Genomic DNA, 4,385 nt, shown 5'->3' with positions numbered 1-4,385 from the left:
AAATCTTGGCATTTCGAGGACTTGTGAGCAAGCGAACGCTCACTAGTTAGTTAGAATCGATGAGACGATGACCGAGAATGATGGAAACGGTAAGAATGTGATTTTTGGCGTTCTTGGTAAGTTGGGCCGAAGTGGGGCCGAAGTGGGGCCCATTGGGCTTTCGGGCCCATTTGGGTAAAATTGGTAGAGAACGGAAATATGTTAAATTGCATGTTAAGACTGTTAATTCTGTTATGGATATAGGCTAAATGGGCCTAGATGGCAAAATCGGTGAGTAGGGCCCATTAGGGTTTTTGGCCCAATAACTCGTTTTCGCTAAAATGGGCCGAATCACTTGTTTGCACCCATGAATTGTTTGTAATCGTTAATGAACATGGAAACCCTAATTTTTGGTAAAATTACAAGATTACCCTTATAATATGAAAATGACCGTTTTGCCCCTAGGTAAAAATGACCATTATACCCCTAGGGTTTATATATGAACTTAATGCATGGGATTTTTGATAAACATGATATGTATGATATGCACATGACATGTATGATATGCACATGATATGTATGATATGCACACGAGATGTTCATAAATGCATTGGGTTGGGTTTTTATATGGATGGAGGAAGTGCAAAAGGGCTTATGCCCCAGTTATTAAAAGGTCTTATGCCCCAGTTATCAAAAGGGCTTATGCCCCAGTTATCAAAAGGGCTTATGCCCCAGTTATCAAAAGGGCTTATGCCCCAGTTATCAAAAGGGCTTATGCCCCAGTTATCAAAAGGGCTTACACCCCAATTATTAAAGAGCTTATGCCCCAGTTATAAAAAGGGCTTTTGCCCCAGTTATTAAAAGAGGCTAGGCCTCCAGTTATATGATAAAGCAGCTAAGCTGCCAGTGGAGAGTTATGGCGGGGTGGGTCGAGTTAATCCCCACATGGTGTGTTGGTTGGTACGGGTGGAGAGTAGCGGATAGTGGGTTGAGTAGTCTCCCCAGATGGGTTTGTGTAACACCCCGAACCCGAGACCATCGCCGGTGTCGGACGCGAGGGGTTAACGAGCCAAGTCCTCTTAAAGCACCAACCAATTTGGCATTTCAGACAGTTTGGAAAACTGCGTCATTGTCGCCTTAAAATCATATCTCGAGTTTCAAAACTCGGAAACTGATTTCGTAAATTTTCCTGAATTTAGACTCATATATCCTTCCATGGATTTATTTCTAGAATTTTGGTCGGGCTAATTGGTACAATTTATTAGTTAAAATCACCCATGTTACAGGATCGATTGCTCGACCTTCGCGTTACAACTTGAATATCTCTCTGCAGGGCTTTAATACTGGTGGCGTTTGTTTCTAATGAAACTAGACTCAAAATGGAATCTGAACATATAAGGCATGACTCCTAATTTCTGGATAATTTATAGTAAATTTTAAAGTCATGACAGGGGACCCGAAACCGTTCTGGCCCTGTCTCACGATAACTTTAATATCTCTTAACAAGTAACTCCTATGACCGTTTCGTTTCTTCCATATGAAAGTAGACTCATCAAGGTTCATTCACATAACTTATTCACTATTTAATACCATTCCTACAATTTTGGTGATTTTTCAAAACCACACCACTGCTGCTGCCAAGATCTGCTTTCAAGGTAACCTTTACCTATTTCATGATTTCCACGATTCAATTGCCCTCTTTGCATACATAGCACAAAGTGTGATCATGATTAACCATTCCAATGGCTAATCTTCTCAAAACAATTCCATACCCCATAATGATCAACATACAATGATTATAGTATCATACCAAAAACGATATAAGCCATTTTCGCATGGCTATCCAAGTTTACACAAAACCGAAAGGTACATGACCTTCAACAATAGGGTAGTCCTATACATGCCATTTCAAAGTTCAACCAAAATTATACCAAAATGGAGGCTTTGATAGTGTAGATGACTTCGACTTTAATGATCCCGAATCCGATCGCTAACGAGCAAAATCTATAAAACAGAGAGCCAAAGCAACGGGTAAGCATTTTTATGCTTAGTAAGTCTCAAGCAATAAAATCAGCTTTAACTAAAGCATTACATTCACATAGCCAAATGAATCATTTCATTAATACGCATTCACATAATCATACTTACTTCACACTTCATCATTATATACTTTCACAAGATATCAACCAATTCAATAGCTGAAAACTCGTTAGTCGATTGAACGAATGTTACTCAAACATATCGACTTTTCCAATGCACATATAAACATACCTTATCCTTTGGGCTTTTCGAGCGTACTAATTAAATTTATTACAGCAACCAACGCCACCTCCAGCCCAAGCTTCTTCGAATACAACCGGATATAACCACATGCACGAATGCCTTGGTCTTAGCCCGGATAGAACGACTTGCACAAATGCCTTCGGGTATTAGCGGATTTAACAACTTGCACGAATGCCTTGGTCTTAGCCGGATGTAGTCACTAGCACAATTGCCTTGGTCTTAACCCGGATATAATTACTAGCATAAATGCCTTCGGGACTTAGCCTGGATATCATTCAATTGCTCATGCACACACATACATCAATAATCATTACACATCCATGTTTCATTTTCGTTACTAAGGCTCAAACACAAACATATCACTAGCATAATCGCCGGGACTTAGCCGGATATCATTCAAATACTCATACACACATAAATCAATAATCATTATACATCCATATTTCATTTCACATAATTCGAGTAGGGTCATTTTTTGAGGACTTACCTCGGATGTTGTCGAACGGCTTCAACGGCTATTCGATCCCTTTTGCTCTTGAGCTTAACGAATACAAGTAGAAGTATTCAATATTTCTATCAATAATGTTTACTAGTAAATCACATTCGGCATCTCATATCATCTCACTTTATTATAATTTATCATTCAACTTTGAACCAAAACGCCATTATATGGCCACATATACATACATCCATATATTTAAGCTCAAGAATTTTAACATAACATCAAGTGCTCAAATTACTCATGTGGCCGATTACACATGGTCATAAATACACAAAATCAAAAATAATTTCAAGGTTTTTCACACTATACATGTACTAGGCTGAATGTACATGCAAATTTCACAACATTCTTCAACAAATTTCTTCTTTAAACAAACATATTTATCACTTTCTTCATAATCAAAATATCATGTGCAAACATATATACACATATAGGTGCATGGCGAATCTCAAGGTGTTCATAACCTCTAAAACACAAATTTTACCAATCAAGTAACAAGCATAAATCATGCTCATGAATGCATCATGGCCGAATACATCACAATCATACCCCATTGAACTTTGGTCATGGTTAAACAAAGAACTCAATGTCTTACTCAAGATTGCTACAAAGAAATTTCAAGAGTAGTCAATCCATCATTGCATGCATCATTAGCAAGCTTCACATTTAGCATGCAATGGCTTTAACACAATATCAACCTTGGCCAAATACCATTTTTCATGGCATAGCAAGGATTTGAACCATGGCTAACATGCACATCAAGTTAGCAACCAAAACAAGCATGAATCTCATGACACAACCTCATACATACCTTAATCTTGATGCAAGTTTAGCCAAATCTCCTTCTAGATCTCTTCTAAACAAAGAAAATGAAGCAAAATCTCTTCTTCCTCTTAGGAATTTCGCCAAAGGAAGGAGGGAAAAGATGAACAATTTTTTGTTTTTCTTTCTTAGTCTTTGCTCAAAGAAAGGATGAATGACAACTTTTTTTTTTCTTTCTTTCTCTCTAGCTACGGCACCATGGGGGGGGCATCCATGCTTATTTTTTTCTTTTTTCTTTTTTTTTCATTTCTTAATTCTTTCTACATAATGCACTAACTAAACATGTTGGAAACATGTCCCCTTGCCCATAATCTAGACATGGCCGGCCACTCATCCAAAATAAATGGAGTATTTGACATGCAACTCCATTTATTTTGCTTCATTCCTTTATTAACCTCTTAAAATTAGCTACATATTTTTAAATCCTTTCACATGAGTCCTTTTTCTTTCAATTCACAATCAAATTAACTAAATCAAAGAATTCAAAATTCACACATGCATTTTCCCATATTCTAGACAATAAATATTACGTTCGAGCATGTCGGTGACTCGGTTTAGCAGTCCCGAAACCACTTCCCGACTAGGGCCAATTTTGGGATGTCACAGTTTGCATTCTTTCATTGACATTATATGTGATATTGAAATGGGCCTATGGGCCATACCGTTTACCGTAAAGGCTTCGGCCCAGTAATATGAAATTTGAAAATGCATCGGCCCAGTGTTATGAAATATGAAATATGAAAAGGGCTATGGCCCAGTACATGTTTGAGATTGGATTTGGGCTTAGACCCAACAGGCT

General features: G+C 37.8%; 1 long non-coding RNA gene across 1 annotated transcript; it reads right to left on the bottom strand.

The window, feature by feature from the left end:
* Window positions 1-1,775: 1,775 nt before the first annotated feature.
* Window positions 1,776-2,271, bottom strand: LOC128286651 (uncharacterized). The gene is made up of 2 exons (XR_008277270.1): window positions 2,128-2,271; window positions 1,776-1,983 (listed from the first exon to the last, which is right to left on the bottom strand). It is a non-coding gene; the product is annotated as an uncharacterized LOC128286651 (long non-coding RNA).
* Window positions 2,272-4,385: the final 2,114 nt, after the last annotated feature.

Source organism: Gossypium arboreum, chromosome 13 (genome assembly GCF_025698485.1).
Source record: "Gossypium arboreum isolate Shixiya-1 chromosome 13, ASM2569848v2, whole genome shotgun sequence".
Classification (NCBI taxonomy): domain Eukaryota; kingdom Viridiplantae; phylum Streptophyta; class Magnoliopsida; order Malvales; family Malvaceae; genus Gossypium; species Gossypium arboreum.
The sequence above is the reverse complement of the archived record's forward strand: the minus strand, read 5'-3'. Positions and strand labels throughout refer to the sequence as shown.